Consider the following 21799-nt stretch of genomic DNA (forward strand, 5'->3'; position numbering starts at 1 on the left):
ACTTTACGAGCAATATGAATCCCCAGGGGGTCCTCGTCATCCCTGACGGATGTGAGGGTAGGGGAGACATCATTCTGATCTGAGTCCCAAACCCCCCAGGGGTCCCCTTTTTTGGAGTGTCCCCCCCTTCGCCGCTGGGCCCAACCAGGGAGGCCTGGAACTGAGGTTGCTGGCCCCCTGTAATCGTCCCAAGGGGCCTCTTCATCAGAAGAGGAGGACTCACCTGTGGATCCCTCACTGCTTGAGTCCTTTTGCCACCTGCGCCGCCGGACTTTCTTCCGCGAGGTCCTTCTCCTTTTGGAGACCGGCTTCCTTTCTCTGCAGGAGCTACCAGAACTGGAGCTTGGAGACTGCACAGCCCGTTGATCCTTGATTGCTCTGGTCCTTTCTTTCTGGCTGCTAGATTGCTTCGGGACATCGACAGAATCTGAGGGAGGTGATGCCCCCTCATGCCCGGAGTTCCCCAGGTGGTCCACCCATGCCATGAGAATTTCCAATGCCCGGCTGATGCTGAGTAGAGAACTGGGAGAAGAGTCCAGATTAGTACTTGCCCGTCTCTGCTTGCCTCTGCCCCCCCCCCGAGAGGAAAGCTAAGCCCCCTTGTGCTTATTCCCCCCATTCCTGCCCATGCCAGCCCCAGCAGGGGGGGGCAAGGAAGGTTCCCCCTTCCTGCAGAAACCGTCTGCCACCTGCCCCCCTTGGGGGGCCTTGGCCCCTGGGTGGCCATTCCCTTAGTGCCCTGTGCTGCCCTGCTGCTGCCGGCCTGCCCCCGCCAGGAGGCCTTGTCGTCCCCGGGTCTCCTAAAGGCCAACCCCACCTTGTGGCAGCAAACCGGCCACCCAGTAACTCAGGCATTCGCACAAACCCTGTACATAACCCCAAGCTCCTTGGAAGAAAGAATATAATGCAATAAATAAATAAAATTTAGTTGAATAGATGACAGTAGGTGGGCTAAAATTCTGGGCTCTGTAAACAAATTTATCCATAAATAATATTTGAAAAGCAGGGATTTTTAAAATGTATTTATATGCATGTTTCAGTGGCTAGTTTGCATTGTATGCATTATGGTAATTATTTCATACATTTTCAAAAAGTATTTTCAAACCTGGAAGCCCAAATTCAGATCCAATCCTTCCATGAAGCTTGCTGGGTGACCTTCAGCCTGTCAGTCTCTCTCTCACTGGATTGTTTGAAGAAAAAACAGTGGAGAGGAATGTACATTGTTCTGGACTTCTTGTTGGAAGGACAGGATAAACTTGAATTAAATAAATAAAGAATGAAGTTTTATATTAAAATCACTAAGTGAAATGTTACATGAGAAAGAACAGACATTCACACAAATTATCAACCCATGTGATTCTAATGAAATGGATAAAAGTCCTGTTCTGGTAAGTGAAATACAATGTCCACACAATATTCTGCTGAACCACAGATGGAACAAAATCAATGCTGCTCAAATTATCTGGCTAAGTTTCCACATTCCAGGAATCTTCACAGCTGGTAAATCTCCAAATGTTGCTCAGAGTTGATGCTTTAGGGTACTATCGATATAATGCAAAATTTCAAATTCTGAACAGCAAAATGCTCTCTTCACAGTTGGTAAAAATCCATCACTGGCATGAATCTGATGCTATAAGATAATGCTGATGTAATGCAAATCTCCAAACATCTTCTGTGCTTAAGAAACTCAGCAGAATGCTAGACCCATTGAATCCATTCTGAACATGTTCTTAAGCTTGAGTGAACCAAACAATGAATATAGAAACCCTTAGGGCTTTGGTTGTGTGTGTTGAATGCTGAATGCTATAGCCAACATCTCTACTCACTATGGAGAACTCAGGCTGAAAAGAAATCTACATCTTTAATTGCAAACTCTTTACATCAACAAAAACAATACATTTAGGCTGGCCTAGTATTTTCTTTGCTCATGAAAGTTTTAAAAGTATACATAACTCCCCTAAAGCAAAAAACAAAACACACAAAACCCCAAAAGTGTAGTTGTGCACAGATTCCTAATTCCCAGTAATGCATACTAAGCAAGCTCAGTCTGTATTCAGTATCCCTGGGTTGTTTCTCTGAAAGGTGTGTGGACTCAATTTTAAAGTGGACAGGATAGCACCTCCTTTGAAGGAATAGGTCTAGAGGTTCCCTTGGGCCTAGGGCTACTGATAAACAGGCAATAGCTGTGGCCAGAAGTGCTTTTTACCAGCTTTGACTGGACAGAAAAGAAGTGGCCACTGTGATGCGTGCCCTAGGTACATTTAGATTAGATTTCTACAATTTGTTCTATGTGGTGTTGCCCTTGAAATGTGTTTGGAAACATCAATTGGTGCAAAATGCTGCAGTCAGGATGCTGACATACTGTAAGCTGCCTTAATGCCAAGTAAGAAGTTTAATTTATGTTTTAATTAATACATAAAATAATAAATTGACTGGAGTCGGTTATAGGGTCCATATCACTCTAACCTTGGCCCACCTACGCTGGGTCCCAAACTGCTTCCAGACACAATTCAAGGTGCTGGTGTCCACTTTTAAAGTTTTGTATGGTTTGGGAGCAACATATCTGAAGGATCGCTACTTGAACTCTATAGTCATCTTTTGAGGCCCTGCTTTGGGTACCTCCGGTGTCTGAGATTAGGTGGGTGGTAACCTAGGAGAGGGCCTTCTGAGTCATGGCGCCAAAACTCTGAAACTATCCAGGGAGAATCATCTGTCCCCTGCTGGTTCCATCTTTCACCAGCTGGTGACGTGGGTTTTTTTTTTTTTCATTTGGCATTCCATCAGTGATTCCCCCCGTTCCTGCCCAATGTTTTAAATGTTGCATTCATATTTTGTATGCATTTTAGCTCTGGTTTAATTATTTGAATGGTATGGGTTTTTGTTGTTTTTAAAGTTTTTAAAAATGTGATTTTATTATTTATGATCTTAATTTGTTAGCTTCTTTGGTAGTCTTTATGAGGGCGGAACATGCTAAGATAGTTGCAATATTGAATGAAAGCATCGATGTGGTTACTGTTATTGATTTCACTGGAGTGCCTAATATTTCTGCTGTTATATATACTTGGAAACAAAGTGTCTGTTAAGGACATGATCATCATAGCCATTTTAAAGTGTTTTTAAAATGCCACGAGAGCCTGCAGCCCAAGCACCCCCCACACATCTGTCCCTTTTAAAGTGCCAAAACAGCTGAAGAAAGTGGGGGGGGCTCCCCCAGCTTTTTTGGCATTTTAAGAGGTGCAGCCTCTGGGAGGGGAATAGCTCTGAGCCAGAGGTCCAATCAGATTTGGACCTTTGCTTCATTTTAAAATGGTAAGAGTGATTGCATGGCAACCACCCATTTACTGTCAGGTGTAGTTTGGCTCTAAGGACAGGCTACTTACAGTGAAATCCTAAATATAGTTAAATCCTACTAAGCCCATTGACTTCAGTGGACTCAGTATGGATTGTGCTGTTTATCTTGAAGTTGAAGTGTGCAGAAATTATCCATCACCTCAGCTTCCTAGACTGGATTTCCTCCACTTTGTTCAACCATCTGTGGTCAAGATGGTGTCCATGGCTTAATCCTTCAGGTTAACTGTACCAGGCTTAAGAACAAAGAGACTTTTGTCTCTGTATCCAGAGATTTTATAGTCTCTTTTCTGACCCTCCCATTGTGGCCCATTCCCTCCCTTCCCTGCCAAAAGGAAGACTAGCTGTGTCTTTCTGTCCTGCGTGTGACTTTCTGGCTGAGGTTTTAGCTGGCAGCCATTTGTCTTCCTCCAGCCAATGTCATCTGCTTATCCATGGCACTGAATTACCCTGTGCTTGTGATGCTTGTCACCGACTCCTCAAGTCCTGAAGGAGCCAGGGAAGAGGTCAAGGAACAAAACACTCTTCTGGGATGCAAGAGTCCTCACCTTCCAAGCTAACCAATTCTTCTTAGCTAACCCTAGGAACAAAGTCTTCAGCCTATCTGGGTATTAATGAAGAAGTCAGCCCTGCAAGGTAGGACACATGCTGACTGAGTTCCACAAAAGCATTTATTTGGTAGCTGAGGCCAAATAGGCTGGATTCAGATTGAAGCCTCAAAAGCCAATAACACCACAAAAGAGGGTTGCCAAGTCCCCTTATCCTCCAAGCGGTAGTCTGGAAATCTGGCACCTACCTGAGCTGCTCTCTTGTTTCACATGCATACTCTCGGCCTGCATGATGATGTCACTTCTGAGAAGTGATGTCATTGTGCAGGCTACCGGCTGCCCTGGGAGCACACCTGTGCTCCACAGGGGGGCAAATCAGGACCAATTTGGCTCAAATTGGACTGCTGTGGAGTGCAGGAGCACTCCTGCATGATGTAGCAGCCTGATTTGGCCTAATTTGGGCCCAAATCAGGCTGTTGTGATGTGCAGGAGCGCTGCTGTGCTCTGCAGCAGCCCACATTGGTGCTGAATCGGGCCACTGCAGCACGCGGGAGCTCACCACACACCCCAGGAGTGTGCCCTTGGAGGCGTGTTTCCCCCATCGACCAAGTAAGTAGGGGTAGGGGGTGGAGGGTAGGAGAGGGGGATCCCCCACCCCCCAGCAGGGGACTGACAACCTACCACAAAAGCATGATTAAGAAATTTTATTACGAATTGGGCAAAGATTAAGTCTAGAAATAGTACAAGACAGGAAATAAAATAATAAATGCTAAATACCTACTCTAAAATACTGCGCAGGCTTTGGTTACCCAACCCAGATGTTACCTTGTCATGTCAAACCACAAAAGTCCAAACACAACTCTTAAGTTTCAGTCCCAAAAGGTCCAGGAACAAAAACAAAAATGCAAAAGCGCAAAGAGCAAACAGAAGACCCTTCTTTATCCCATGTCACCTGCAACATGGAATGATCCTGCTCAAGCAATCAGTGTTGCTAAAGCATGTGACCACATCCCTCAGCTGAAATGTGTTCCCAATCAGAGTACCTAGCCCCACCACTGCCCAAAGCTCTAATGAAATGGAATGCAAGGGAAGAGCCTCCCTTTAGTTCCTGGCCTTGAAGGCTCCATGTTCTAATCCGCACCTCTATGCTGTGGTTCATCTCCAACTTTATCACTCTGAGAACTGCGAGCTCAAAGTTACAGATTTCCAGAGATTTCTCTTCTGCTGTCTGACTAGGCACAAAAGACCGAATCAAAGTTTTGAAAGCCAAGAAAGAGATAAGAGAGGCCAGTTCCTTGACAATGCTGATTTCTTCCCCTGTAGTTTTCCCATTGTTAGCTGTTAATCTGTAAAAATGTACTTCAACATGTAAAGGTTGCAGAACTAATTATTGTAATTGTGACATGAATCTTTGGTGTATAGCACATTTCTCCACAGTAACGTTTCAAAACCTACTGGAATCAGTAAGCATACACAATTTAGTGACAAAACATATCTACCAAACTGTTTGGAAATCCCAGAAAGACAATAGTGAAACACAATGTAAGTTACTAGAATGATGCTGTCCTAAAGTAAGTTTTGATTTGATTTCAGTGAAAATGTTAAACAGTTTTTTTAAAGCCACATATAGCATAGCTATGTTATTCTTCATTTGAAGCTGCTCTGCAAACAAGCACTGCCATTGCATGGCAACTAAGAAAAGGAAGGGAGAAACTACCCTCATGTTGCCGTTGTTAGAACATTGCACTTACACATAAAGTAATTACATTTAATTGCTACTCTGATTCATAGTTTTTTTAAATTCAAGAGTAACTAAATGCCTCCTAGTTAAAGTCAAGAGACAGGGAGTTATATGACTAGGATTGCCAGGTCCCCCTGTCCTCCTGGCAGGGAGAGGGGGCCTTGGCACCCACCTGCTTTGTTGCTTGTCCAGGAAGCGATGTCATCGCACAGGCCACAGCCACCCCAGGAGTGCTCCTGCGCTCTGCAGGGGGCTGAATCGGGCCCGAATCTGGCCAGATTTGGGCCAATTTGGGCTGAATTGGGTCACTGCAGAATGCTCCTGGGGCCACTCCACAGCAGTCCGATCCGGGCCGATTTGGGCCCGGATCAGGCCTGAATCAACCTGGATCAAGCCTGAATCAGCCTGGTATGCTCCACTGTGGCCTGATGTGGGCCAATTCTGGCCCAAATTTACCTTGATTTGGCCTGAATTGGCCTGGAACAGGCTACTGTGGAACATGGGAGAGCTCCCGCACTCCACAGTAGCCTAATCCGGGTCATTTTGGGCCTGGATCAGGTTTGCAGGAGCGTGTTGCGCTGCCCAAGAGTGCACTTTGGGAGGCTTGTGCCTCCCCCACTAGCCAGGTAAGTGGGGGCAGGGGATAGAGGGTGGGAATGGGGGATCCCCTGCCCCCAGCAAGGGACTTGCAACCTTGTATATGACATTTGTTTGAAACCCCTGCATATGGCAGGCAGTGGGAGGGCTTCTGGTGTCCTGGCCTCACTGACAGTCCTTTAGATGGCACTGGATTTCTAGCCACTGTGTGTGACAGAATGTTGGACTGGATGGGCCACTGGCCTGATCCAACATGGCTTTGCTTATGTTCTTATGTTCTTATGTGTACAGACATAGCCATGCATTTGCTGTCATGTTTAGTTTGGCTCTTAGTCTAACCATATCATAGGTTATGTACAGAAGTAGGGAGAGGTAATTTGTAGTTATATCATTTCTCATTTTTACCTTGATAAGTTTGCTGTGGAAATAGACTGTACATGGGCTTTGATTACTGTAATATTTTAATGTAAATAAGTTTGTGTTTTATTTCTGTGCATTAATTTTGAATATATGTTCACTGCGGTTAGAAGTGCAGGTTCTTGAGGAAGGAGGGGAGCTGGATGGATAATGTATGTTGTAATTGGACAGTAGCTGTACCCTAGGGGCAGAGTGAACTGCAGTTTTTAGTCAGAGTACTGAGAGTATTCATTCTGTTAGTGAATATATGTATGGAAAATTTAGTCTTTGCGACTTGGTCTGTGAGAAGTGTGAAATTTAATTCTGAGGTCTCCAAACCTCACAGCTCTGAAACCTCTCTGTTTTGAAGTACTGCTAGCCATGAAAGCAGAAGCAGTAGACAAAATCCTGTAGCAACACTGTGTCCTTAGTTATATAGGACACCAGCTGACTAACCACAACCTTGTTCAAATTTCCAGCCTGATGAAGGTGCCAGTACCACTTGCAGGGTTTTGCAAACTGTAGTACAGTAATAGTACCAGGGAAGAAGCTTTGATAAACAGGGTGCTTATTTTGTGTTACGTAGTTCAAGCAATAGGAACATAGTGGTTTGAGGCAAACAAATGTTTAAGCCTGTCTCAAGTGAGGGGTCAAAGAGTGAACATATTAGTGGTTAAATTAAAGGATTAAGATACAAAGCTGAAAGGAGAAAAAATGGGAAATTCACATATGGTCAAAGTCCTTAGGAACTCCACCTAAGGATACGATGACCCAAGGAAAGTACCCCAAAGGCTGAAAACAGGAGTTACCAAAATAGATGGTTCTGGAGACATAGAACGTACAGTGACAAAGACTTGGTGAGAGGCACTTGCATCAATGGAAATATCGAAGCATGAGGGCCCACATAGGTGGAGAGAGCAAGAGAGTAGGAAGATGAAGGTCTGACCAGTCTGAGTTGTGAGTGTGTAACCTGAAATTCCCAATCTGAAAATATACATGAAAATCACAATTTCAGGTCATGATTGTGATTTCCAGAACAGTAAACACAAATCCAGAGTTCTTAGGCATTACAAAAAACACCGCCTCCCTCTCAATTCTAGATTTTCATGTTTAGTTGCTTACTGTCAGCAGTAGCAGGCATCTTATTTTTCTTTGATTCACCTGATTTTCTGGGCAATGGCATTTTCCACTTCCAACTGGATCCTTGCAAGGGAACAGGAGAGCTCCCACCAATCACCATTGGAAGCAAGCCCTAGAAAAGAAAATTTTAAGCCCTGAGGTGGCTTCTCTGAACTCAATAACATTTTCAGAGGAATGAAAGACCCCACCCACCAGGAAACTTTAAATAGTAGTAGTAAATAATTATAATACCCCTACAGTGGATATCAGCATGAAAACATGAGACTCATAGGAAGTAGATAATTGATTTATCACATGCAACCACACACTCTTAAAAGTTCAACTATTTTCAAAGATTGCAGTGAGGGGTGGGGAGCAATCTTTTGCAAAGGAAGCCTTCTTTACTTTGTTAATAGAGTTAATTGCCCACCAAAAGCAAGGATGGCAAATGAAGAGTTTTCAGTGGAAAGGTTAAAAAGAGTCAATTAGTCACTGTAAAAGTACATAAAAAACTATATGGAGCAAGTCATTTTTTTTTAATGTCAGCAGCCAGTCCTCTCCTGTTAGGCTGCTGCCATCACATCCCATAGGAAACTGGAGAGAATGCACCAAGGGGCACTCACTTTGGGGGGTCTGTGAAATTAAATCCCTTTGTCCGTTCTGCTTGAAATTTAAGGGACCTATAGATTAGGGGACGGACTATGTTCTGGGACTATAGGTAACTAAAATGCAAAAGTAGGAGGCAAAGCAGAATCAATCATTGTCAGAAAAATTGGAATAGAGATTTAGGATTGGATCTCACACCTCTGGGAAATGAAGACACATTTCCAGGTCAACTCCCCACCCCCTCGCCGCCTCAATCCAACTGGGATGAAATTCTCAAGAATTGTTGCAATGCCCAAGGGCACCCACCTGCAAAACTGAAGACTGAAAAGAGAAATAGAAATGGAAATCAAATAGCAGCTGCCAATGTTGCAATGCCACCAGAAATTATGGCAAAATCTGTCATTCTGTACAAAGCTAGATAGAATTACACCCTTCTAAATCCACTGATTTCAATAAACTTAGATGCCAACCCTGTTTCCGATTGCCCAATTAGTTGGGTTGAGTCTGAAAGAATGAGGTCATTTCATTCATATTAGATACTATTCTAACTGCATTCCTAAACTTTTATAGTTTTCTAATTCCATTGACTTCAATGCACTTAAAATGGTTTGTAGCTTTGGCCATTTCCTCACAGTTTAAAAATAGTGCGATATTCATGAAAGGCTGCTGGCTTCCTTGTGCGATTTTTTTTTTTTGAAATTTTTTTTATTGGGTTAGTATCAATTATTTTCACATTACAATCAATTCTCCCATTTACCAATTTCTAACCCCCTCCCTTTCCCCCCCTTTTTATTGACTTCCAACAGTTTTCCAGCCCTTTGTCCCTTTTCCCTTACTCTTTATATATTCCTCTATCTAATCAAATATATATTCTCCTTTTATTCTAAGCAATACTTCTTTGACTATTTTTAATACTCTGTACCCATAATAGATAAACAATTTATCCCATAATTCCGTTTTCAAATATTTCTGAATAACATAAACTATATAAACTATATAAGCCATACGATCATATATATCAACCAACTTAACTTATACTCTATATATTATTCATTCTATTTTCTTCTTTCTGTTTTAATTATATTAGTTTACGTTAATATTTTATATATGATATCAATCAATTTGACTCATATATACCTTCATATTACCATATTCAGTTTGGTACATTGTACAAAATCAAAAAGAAAATATTATTAATTAGTCAATCCTTATAGTTAACCCTTGTAATTAGTTATTTTCTATCAATATTCTATTTATTATTCTATATATATCAATCTGATAACATAACTGCTTAGAGATTCATTTTTACCTCTTCTCCCCCCCGGTAAAGTCACCCCCCTCTACATTTTATTATATTTCAATAGTTCTCAAACTGCCACAGTTCTCCTCCCACCTCCCATTTCTTCTCCAAATATTGTTTCAGCTTCTTCCAGTCTGTGTTAAACTGTCCTGGGTCCAGATTTCTCAGTTTTCTTGTCATTTTATCCATTTCTGCCATATGCAACAATTTGTAAATCCAATCTTCAATAGTTGGCACTTCTTGTACTTTCCATTTTTGCGCGTACAAAAGTCTAGCTGCAGCCGTCATGTAAAATATCAACGTCCTATGGTGGGCTGGAATTCCCTCCATTCCCAAGTTTAGTAGCAGGAGTTCTGGGTTCTTATTTACTTGAAATTGTAAAATCTCACTCATTTCTCTTATTATTTCCCCCCAGTACTGCCTAGCTACCTCACAAGTCCACCACATATGGTAGAGGGAGCCCTCGTGCTTCCTGCATTTCCAGCATTTATTAGAAGTATTCAAATTCCCTAGCGCAATCTTCTTTGGTGTCATTTACCAACGATAAATCATTTTGTAAATGTTCTCTTTAATGCTGGTGCATGTCGTTATCTTCATTGTAGTCTTCCACAAGTATTCCCATGTCTCCATTGTTATTTCTTTGTTGAAGTTTATGGCCCATTTCACCATTTGTACTTTAACTATTTCGTCCTCAGTATACCATTTCAACAGTACTTGGTATACCTTGGATATTCTTTTCTTGTCCTCTTTAAGAAGGGTCTGCTCTAGTTCCGAATTCTCTGTTCGTATACCTCCCTTTACAGAGTCCGAGTTATATAAATCTCTAATCTGTCTGTACTGGAACCAGTCATAATAAGGTGATAGTTCCTCCTGAGTCTTTATTCTAAGTTTAGATGCTTCAGTTCTAGTTATTTCTTTGTAAGTTAAACATTGTTGCTCATTATCAACAGCTCTCGGGTCTATCACCTCATATGGAACTACCCACAAAGGGGTTCCTTCTTGTAAATAGATTCTGTACTTCTTCCAGATTGTATATAAACTTCTCCGTATATAATGATGCAGGAACATCGAGTTCACCTTTACTTTATCATGCCATAGGTATGCGTGCCATCCAAATATTTTTTTGTATCCCTCTAGGGCTAGTAATTTCTTGTTCTTTAACGTCATCCACTCTTTCAACCACACTAGGCAGATTGCGTCATGGTAAAGTCTTAGATTTGGCAGTTGCATTCCGCCTCTTTCTTTTGCATCTTGTAAAACTTTCATTTTCACTCGAGGCTTCTTGCCTGCCCATACAAAGTCTGATATTTTCCTCTGCCATTTTTCAAATTGCTTAGAGTCTCTGATGATTGGTATTGTCTGTAGCAAAAACATTACTCTTGGTAACACATTCATTTTCACTGCTGCAATCCTTCCCAACCATGACAAATTCAATCTGTTCCATTTGATCAGATCTCTCTCTATTTGAGTCCATAGTTTTTCATAGTTATTTTTAAATAAATCTATGTTCTTTGCTGTCAGTTCAATTCCCAAATATTTCACCTTATTTGTTACTTCACATTCCATTATTTCCATTAGCAATTGTTGTTTTTGCTTAGTCATGTTTTTGCATAATACCTTTGATTTCTTTTTGTTGATATAAAAACCTGCCAAATCCCCAAACTCCTTAATCTTATCTATCACTTTTGGCATGTTCTCCATTGGGTCTTCCACAATTAGCATTATGTCATCCGCAAATGCTCTGACCTTATAAGAATAGTCCTTTATTTTTATTCCACGAATTTCTTCATCTTGTCGTATTTGTATCATCAGAATCTCCAATACCAAAATGAACAACAGCGGAGACAGCGGGCAACCTTGTCTTGTTCCTTTACTTATAACTAATTTCTTAGTCACTTCATCATTCACCACAATTGCTGCATTTTGGTCTCTGTAAATTTCCTTTATTGCTCTAATGAATCTTTCTCCCATTTGTAGCTTTTCCATAGTGGCAAACATAAAATCCCAGTTTAAATTATCAAACGCCTTTTCAGCATCAACAAAGAAGAAACCAACCTCCTTATCACAACGCTTGTCATAGTATTCAATAGCATTTATCACTGTCCTCAAGTTATCTCTAATTTGTCTGTCTGGCAAAAAACCTGCTTGTTCCTCCTCAATAACTTCCGAAAGCCACCCCTTCAGTCTCTCCGCCAGTATCTTCGCAAAGATTTTATAGTCATTATTAAGTAACGATATAGGTCTATAATTTTTCACGTTTGTCAAGTCTTGGCCTTCTTTGGGGATCAATGATATATTCGCTTCATTCCAAGTACCTGGAATCCGTTGATCCTTTAAAACTCCATTGATCACCTCTTTTAGGAATGGTGCCAGTTCATTGGCCACTGTCTTGTAAAATTTAGCCGTAAGTCCATCTGGCCCTGGCGCCTTTCCTAGATTTGCAGATTGTATTGCCTTACTTATTTCCTCATCCGTTACTTCATTATTCAGTCTATTTCTCCAAGCTTCCGAAATTACTGGGAGTTTCATTTTCTCCAAATATGTCGCTATTGATTCTTTATTCACCTCTTTCTTATTGTATAACTTAGCGTAGAATTTGTAAAAGGCTCTACTAATGGTAGACTGTTCCAGATACGTTTTATTGTCCTCACATATTTTGTTTATTATTTTCTTTTCCCTTCTCTTTTTTAATTGCCATGCCAAATACTTTCCAGGTTTATTTGCTCCTTCAAACACTTTCTGATTCAGTCTTTTAAGGTTCCACTCCAATTCTTTATTATTCATTGCTGCCAACTGTTCTTGAAGTATTTTAATTTCCTGATATAATTTCTTTTTCCCTGGTCTCTTTTTTAACTGTATTTCTTTGGCTTTTATTTTCTCCTCAATCTCTTGTCTCTTCTCCTCTTTCTTTTTTCTCACTCTGCCATTTAAGTCCATTAGTATGCCCCTTATTACCGCCTTGTAGGCATCCCAAACTTTGTCAGTTGGTACTTCTTTATTCACGTTATATTGTATGAAGAACTTTGTCTCTCTTCTCAACATCTCCACGTTCTCTCCTTCCTGTAACAAGTCCTCATTTATTCTCCATGCTTTCCTTTTTCTCCTCCTCCCTAATTTCCACATGATTGGATTATGATCTGAGCCTACCATCGGCATTATTTCTACCTCCTTAGTCCATAACGCTAAGTCTTTTGAGGCCCAGATCATATCAATTCTCGATAGTGTACAGTGTCTTGAAGAGTAAAAAGTAAATTGTCTACTTTTAGGATTTTCTCTTCTCCATACATCTTCTAAAGTCTCCTGTTGTATCAGCTCAAAAAAAAGCTTTGGTAACAATCCTCTTTTCTTTTGTACAGTTGATGTCATTTTATCTAGTTCCAAGTTCGTCACTCCATTGAAGTCTCCAGCAAGAATTATCTGGTCGTATGAAAGTTCGTCTAATTGCTTCCTCAAATCCTCAAAGAAGCTCTCTTTTGCACCGTTAGGTGCATAAATTCCGACTACCAATACTTTTTTTAAGTTCCATGTACATTCCACTGCTATAAATCTGGCTTCCACATCTTTTATTACAAATTTTGGCTGTAGCTCCTCTTTTATATACAACACCACTCCTCTTTTTTTCTTATTAGAGGCCGCTACAAATTCATTGCCCAACTTCCCCATTTTTAAAAATTTTACATCCTGCTTTCGAATATGGGTTTCTTGCAGGCAAACAATATCACATTTTTGTTTTAATAGCCAGTGGAAAATACTTTTTCTCTTGTTTGGTGAGTTTAGTCCATTTACATTCCAAGATAAAACTTTACACTCCATACTCATAATCTTGTTGGTAAGTCTTTTTCATTGTCCCTTATAAATCGCTCCATCTCTCGCTCAGATCTGATACGCTTTTTGGCCCCTCCAAACTCAAAGGACACACCTTCTGGCAACTCCCATCTGTACCTGATTTTCATGTCCTTCAAGATCTGAATTAGCACTTTATATTTTTTCCGATCTAGTAACACTGACCTGGGTAATTCCTTCATTATATCGTCTTGCCATCAATCTCCAATGGATCTTGAAACTGTTTTGTCACAATCTTCTCTTTCATATTTCGTGTTGTAAACTGCACAATCACGTCTCTTGGTAATTTCCTCTGGGTTGCAATTCTCGAATTTACACGGTATGCCACATCAAGGATAGCCACAACTTCCTCCTCCTCCTTCCCCAGGTATTCAGCTAACACCTCAGTCATCTGTTCTTGCACTGACTTTCCTTCCACTTCTGGCAAACCACGAAACCGTAACTGCTTCTCCATGTGTTTAGTTTCCGCAACCGACATCCTTCCCCTCATCAGTCTCATCTCTGTTTGTTGCGTGCCTGCTAAGTTCTCCATCGCGTCTTCTACTGTTTTAACTCTCTGCTGCGTTCCTTGTAGTTCACTTTGTATTGTTTCCATACCTTTTTTCACTTCTGACAACTCTGATTTTACTGTCTGTTTGACCTCTTTAACCTCTTTAATCAGCTCCAATTTCGTGTCCTTAAGTTCTTTAATCACGTCTAAAAGTTTTTTGTCCAGGTTTTCTATTGCCGATTGCCACTCTTTTTTTGACATCGTGGGGCTTGCTTTGGCTCGCTCCCACGAGTCCGCTCTCTTCCTTAACTCCGTGGCGTAGAATTTAAATGTCTTTTTATTTCAAATGTCCCGATCTTCTTGCCAATAATTTTTAAAGAGTCCAAAATGTCGGGCGTCTTTTCTCTATGGTTCCTCTATGATTTTGTAATCCAAAATGGCTTACTTCCTTTTCCGCTGAAGCCGCGACCCTTCCCCTTTCAAAGATGGCGATTCCCTTCTTCCTGCCCCCTGGCAAGGGCCGCTTCTCTCCAGCAACTCTATTGTTATTACGTACTTCCTGTCTCCCGACTTCCCACAGTAGGTCTCGCGATGGTATCTTTTTCTCACAGCTCCATAACCGCAAGTATTCAAAACAATAGTCCAATTTCTTTAATAACTTCTTTAAACTTAATCTCTTTTCAAATACAACTCTTGCCGAGTCTTCCCCTCCTTATTATTAGCCTGTTGCAGTTTGAAAATCTACTCTAGTCTATGGGGACTTCCTGTTTGGGATCCATGGAGGTCTAACGCAGCTCCACTTGCGGAGCTGACCGGACTGCCGTTTTAACCGGCCGGCGGGGTGAAAATAGCCCGCGGCCGACTGCTCTCAGGCGGGGAGCAGGCAAAGAACGCTCAAGACCCTAGGGTGAGCTAGATCTCGGACGAGGGGGGGCTCTACACAACGAGTCTCCCCCCGATCCTTGAGGTCCCACCTTGCGACGGGTCGGCTATAATCTCTGCGGCAGTTTTGGGGCCAATTCGGCTGGCATAAGACCTACATACCCAAGCATCGATTGGGGGAAGAAGCTGAGAGGAGAACTTAAAATCGAAACAGCGATTACAACCCAAGAAAAGTGAAGAGAAGGTAAAGATCATTATCTTCTGAGACGGGACAGATTGATAAAAACAGAGAGGAAAAAAAGTAGATTTTTAAACTGCAACAGACTAGTGAAAAGGAGGGGAAGACTCAGCAGGAATCGAATTTAAAAAGAGACTAAATTTAAAGAAGTTATTAAAGAAATGGGACTATTGTTTTGAATACCTGTGGCTTTGGAGCTGTGAGAAAAAGACACCATCGTGAGATCTGCTGTGGGAAGACGGGAGACAGGAAGTGCGTAATAACAATAGAGTGGCTGGAGAGAAGCGGCCCTTGCTGGAGGGCAGGAAGTAGGGAATCGCCATTTTTGAAAGGGGAAGGGTCGCGGCTTCAGCGGAAGAGGAAGTAGGCCATCTTGGATTACAAAATCATAGAGAAACCATAGAGAAAAGACGCCCGACATTTTGGACTCTTTAAAATTTAATTTCTATAAGAAGACCAGGACATTTAAAATAGAAAAACGTTAAATTTTACGCCACGGAGTTAAGGAAGAGAGCGGATTCGTGGGAGCGAGCTAAAGCAAGCCCCACGATGTCAAAAAAAGAGTGGCAATCGGCAATAGAAAACCTGGATAAAAACCTGGACAAAAAACTTTTAGATATGATTAAAGAACTTAAGGACACGAAATTGGAGCTGATAAAAGAGGTTAAAGAGGTTACACAGACAGTAAAATCGGAGCTGTCAGAAGTGAAAAAAGGTATGGAAACAATACAAAGTGAATTACAAGGAACGCAGCAGAGAGTTAAAACAGTAGAAGACACGATGGAGAATTTAGCAGACACGCAACAAACAGAGATGAGATTGGTGAAGGGGAGAATGTCAGTTGCAGAAACTAAACATATGGAGAAGCAGCTACGTTTTCGTGGCTTGCCAGAAGTGGAAGGAAAGTCAGCGCAAGAACAGATGACTGAGGTGTTGGCTGAGTACCTGGGGAAGGAGGAGGAGGAAGTTGTGGCTATCCTAGATGTGGCATACCGTGTGAATTCGAGAATAGCAACCCAGAGGAAACTACCAAGAGATGTGATTGTGCAGTTTACAACACGAAATATGAAAGAGAGGATTGTGACAAAACAGTTTCAAGATCCATTGGAGATTGATGGCAAGACGATTATTATAATGAAGGAACTGCCCAGATCAGTGTTACTGGACCGGAAAAAATATAAAGTGCTAATTCAGATTTTGAAGGACATGAAAATCAGGTACAGATGGGAGTTACCGGAAGGAGTGTCCTTTGAGTTTGGAGGGGCCAAAAAACGCATCAGATCTGAGCGAGAGATGGAGCGATTTATTAAGGACAATGAAAAAGACTTACCAACAAGATCATGAGTATGGAGTGTAAAGTATTATCTTGGAATGTAAATGGACTAAACTCACCGAATAAGAGGAAAAATACTTTTCACTGGCTACTAAAACAAAAATGTGACATTGTTTGTTTGCAAGAGACCCATATCAGAAAGCAGGATGTAAAATATTTAAAATCTGGAAAATTGGGCAAAGAATATGTAGCGGCCTCCAACAAGAAAAAAAGAGGAGTGGTGTTGTACATAAAAGAGGAGCTACAGCCAAAATTTGTTATGAGAGATGTGGAAGCTAGATTTGTAGCAGTGGAATGTATTTGGAATTTAAAGAGAGTGTTGGTAGTCGGACTTTATGCACCTAACGGTGCAAAAGAAAGCTTCTTTGAGGATTTAAGGAAGCATTTAGACGATCTTGTATACGACCAGATAATTCTTGCTGGAGACTTCAATGGAGTGACAGACTTGGAACTAGACAAAAAGACTACAACGGCACAAAAGAAAAGAGGACTATTACCAAAGCTTTTTTTTGAGTTGATTCAACAAGAGACTCTTGAAGATGTATGGAGGAGAGAATATCCTAAAAGCAGACAGTTTACTTTTTATTCTGCAAGGCATTCTACATTATCAAGAATTGATATGATCTGGGCCTCAAAAGACTTAGCATTATGGACTAAGGAGGTAGAAATAATGCCTATGGTAGGCTCAGATCACAACCCAATTATGTGGAAATTTGGAAAAAAGAGAAAAAGGAAAGCATGGAGAATAAATGAGGACTTGTTACAGGAAAGAGAGAACATGGAAATACTGAGAAGAGAGACAAAGTTTTTTATACAATACAACGTGAATAAAGAAGTACCAACCAATAAAGTTTGGGATGCTTACAAGGCGGTTGTAAGGGGCATACTAATGGACTTAAATGGTAGAGCAAGAAAGAAGAAAGAGGAGAAAAGACAAGAGATTGAGGAGAAAATAAAAGCCAAAGAAATACAGCTAAAAAAGAGACCAGGGAAAAAGAAGGTATACCAGGAAATTAAAATACTTCAAGAACAGCTAACAGCAATGAGCAATAAAGAATTGGAGTGGAATCTCAAAAGACTGAATCAAAAAGCGTTTGAGGGTGCTAATAAACCTGGGAAGTACCTGGCATGGCAATTGAAGAAGAAAAGGGAAAAGAAGATAATAAATAAAATTTGCGAAGATAACAAAATGTATTTGGAGCAGGCTACCATTAGTAGAGCCTTTTATAAATTTTACGCTAAGCTGTATAATAAAAAAGAAGTAAACAAAGAATCAATAGCGTCATATTTGGAGAAAACCAAACTTCCAGAAATCTCGGAAGCTTGGAGAAATAAGTTGAATAGTGAAGTAACTGACGAGGAAATAAGTAAGGCAATACAATCTGCAAATCTAGGAAAGGCGCCAGGGCCAGATGGACTTACGGCTAAATTCTATAAGACAATGGCTAATGAACTGGCACCATTCCTAAAAGAGGTGATGAATGGGGTTTTAAGGGATCAAAGGACTCCAGAAACTTGGAGTGAAGCGAATATATCATTGATCCCAAAAGAGGGCCAAGACCTGACTAATGTGAAAAATTATAGACCTATATCGCTACTCAACAATGACTATAAAATTTTTGCGAAGATATTGGCGGCGAGATTGAAGGGGTGGCTCTCGGAAGTCATAGAGGAGGAACAAGCAGGCTTTTTGCCAGACAGACAAATAAGAGACAACTTAAGGACAGTGATCAATGCTATTGAATATTATGACAAGCGTTGTGACAAAGAGGTTGGTTTCTTCTTTGTTGACGCTGAAAAAGCGTTTGACAATTTAAACTGGGACTTTATGTTTGCCACTATGGAAAAGCTACAATTGGGAGAAAGATTCATCAGAGCAATTAAGGAAATTTATAGAGACCAGACTGCAGCAATTGTGGTGAATGATGAATTGACCAAGAAATTGACGATAAGTAAAGGAACAAGACAAGGTTGCCCGTTATCTCCATTGTTGTTCATTTTAGTATTGGAGATTCTGATGATACAAATACGTCAAGATGATGAAATTCGTGGAATAAAAATAAAGGACTATTCATACAAGGTCAGAGCATTTGCGGATGACATAATGTTAATTGTAGAGGACCCATTGGAGAACATGCCAAGAGTGATAGATAAGATCAAGGAGTTTGGAGACTTGGCAGGTTTCTTCATTAACAAAAAGAAGTCAAAGATATTATGCAAAATATGACTAAGCAGAAACAACAATTGTTAATGGAAACAACGGATTGTGAAGTAACAAGTAAAGTGAAATATTTGGGAGTCGAATTAACTGCAAAGAACATAGATCTATTCAAAAACAATTATGAAAAACTATGGACTCAGATAGAGAGAGACTTGATTAAATGGAATAGATTGAATTTGTCATGGTTGGGTAGGATTGCAGCAGTTAAGATGAATGTGTTACCAAGAGTAATGTTTTTGCTACAGACAATACCAATCATCAGAGACTCCAAACAATTTGAAAAATGGCAGAGGAAAATATCAGATTTTGTTTGGGCAGGCAAGAAGCCTCGAGTGAAAGTGAAAGTTTTACAAGATGCAAAGGAAAGAGGCGGAATGCAACTGCCCAATCTGAGACTTTATCATGATGCAATCTGCCTAGTTTGGTTGAAAGAATGGATGACATTAAAGAACAAGAAACTATTAGCCCTAGAGGGATATAAAAAAATATTTGGATGGCACGCATATTTATGGCATGACAAAGTAAAGGTCAACTCGATGTTCCTGCATCACTTTGTTCGGAGAAGTTTATACATAATCTGGAAGAAGTACAGAATTTATCTACAAGAAGGAACCCCTTTGTGGGTGGTTCCATATGAGGTGATAGACCCGAGAGCTGTTGATAATGAACAACAATGTTTAACGTATAAAGAAATAACTAAAACTGAAGCATCCAAACTTAGAATAAAGACACAAGAGGAACTATCACCTAACTACGATTGGTTCCAGTATAGACAGATCAGAGACTTATATAATTCGGACTCTGTAAAGGGAGGTATACGAATAGAGAATTCGGAACTAGAGCAGACCCTTCTTAAAGAAGATAAGAAAAGAATATCCAAGGTATACCAAGTACTGTTGAAGTGGTATACCGAGGATGAGATAGTTAAAACACAAATGGTGAAATGGGCTATAAACTTTAATAAAGAAATAACAATGGAGGCATGGGAATACTTGTGGAAAACTACAATGAAGACAACGACATGTATTAATATCAAAGAGAACATTCATAAAATGATCTATCGTTGGTACATGACACCAAAGAAGATTGCGCTAGGGAATTTGAATACTTCTAATAAATGCTGGAAATGTAAGAAGCATGAGGGCTCCCTCTATCATATGTGGTGGTCGTGTGAGGTAGCCAGGCAGTACTGGGGTGAAATAATAAGAGAAATGAGTGAAATTTTACAATTTCAAATTAATAAGAACCCAGAACTCCTGCTACTGAACTTGGGAATGGAGGGAATTCCAGCCCAACACAGGACGTTGATATTTTATATGACAGCAGCAGCTAGACTTTTGTATGCGCAAAAATGGAAAGTACAAGAAGTGCCAACTATTGAAGATTGGACTTACAAATTGCTGTATATGGCTGAAATGGACAAGATGACAAGAAAATTGAGAGATCTGGACTCAGGGCAGTTCAACACAGACTGGGAGAAGCTGAAACAATACCTGGAGAAGAAATGGGAGGTGGGAGGAAAACTGTGGCAGTTTGAGAACTACTGAAGTATTGAAGTAGAGGGGGGAGACTTTACCGGGGGGAGAAGAGATAAATGTGAATTAATAAGCAGTCAGATTAATAGATTGACATATATATAGATATATATAGGTTAACAAACAGAACATAGAGAAAATAATTAATTATAAGGACTAAATATAAGGAGCGATTAACTAACAATATTTTCTTTTTTTTCTGACAAGTTTTGTACCAAACTGAATGTCTGAAGATATAGATGGGTCAAATTGATTGACTACGTGAGGAGAGATATATAGAACTATTATAAAAAGATAGAATGAGTAATATATATAGAGAATAAGTCAAATTGTTTGATATAAACGAATGTATGATCTATATGGTTTATGATATATAGAAATACCTGAAATTGAAAAATTGGGATAAATTGTTTATCTAAGATAGAAACAAAGGCTTACAGTTTGGGCATATAATGTTAAAAATAGTTAAGGATGTACTGCTTAGAATAATGGAGAATATATATTTGTTTTAGATAGAGGAAGCTAATAAAAGTAAGGGAAAGGGGACAAAGGGTTGGAAAGCTGTTGGAAGTCAACAAAAAGGGGGGGGGAAAGGGAGGGGGTTAGAGATGAAAAAATTGGGGAAAATTGAATGTAAATGTGGAAATAATGGATTCTAACCCAATAAAAAATTTTCAAAAAAAAAAAAAAAACTAAGGGGAAAGGTGGGAGGATACTCCTTCCCCCTATTCCTGTTGCTACTACCAAGACCTGTGTGGTGAAAGGAACTATTTGGTCATCCATGAACTGCTCGGGAGTCATTAAATCCGCTCTTCTCCTTTCCAGCAGTACAGTTCCTGCAAAGTCTATGGGTTCTTGTACCATTTGCAAGACTCTCCCCTGCTGTTGCAGGAGAGGGGGTCTCTCTGACCCCTTGCTAACTCCTGTTATTGTCCTCGCTATTGCCTCCAGTGCACTTATGTTCCCTTGTTGTTTGAGGAGTTTCCGTTCCCATTCTTCTTGTATCCTCAAGGCATGAGCTAGTTCTTCTCGAGTTGGATGCATCCCATCTCTCTCAATTTGCAGCATCTGGCCCCTGATAGGGATTTCTGCCCCCCCCTAAGTCACTTGATTCCAGGGATTCCATCTCTTCTTCGATGGTATAATCCACCAAAGTGTGATGATTATCAGGGATTAATCCACAGTCCCCCTGCTTTTGTACATCTGGCAACACCGATTGTGTTGCTTTATCCTGCAGCACGGGTAGCTGCGGCATCTGGCCCCAATCCTGGTGTGTTGGCCAGGCTGCAGCTCCCAGCTCGCAGGTATCTAAAGGATCTGTTCCTGGGTTAATGGCAACCCCACTATATTCCACAGCGTTTCCATGGGGTAATCCAGGGTCCCCCAATATATGTAATTCCTCCGATGTCTCTCAAAGGAAGCAGGACCCTTCAGTCTCCTCCATTCGTGGTGGCTTCAAGCTCCATCCCACGTGGGTCATTAAAGCGGCGACCCTCCTTTCCATCAGCTCTCCAACATAAATTTCTAGTTCAAGGGAACATCAAAAATATATTGTTCCACAGCATTGCATCCTCTCCTCTGCTGTTATGGATCTGTGAGGGC

This window comes from Eublepharis macularius, chromosome 8 (assembly GCF_028583425.1).
Source record: "Eublepharis macularius isolate TG4126 chromosome 8, MPM_Emac_v1.0, whole genome shotgun sequence".
Lineage (NCBI taxonomy): Eukaryota > Metazoa > Chordata > Lepidosauria > Squamata > Eublepharidae > Eublepharis > Eublepharis macularius.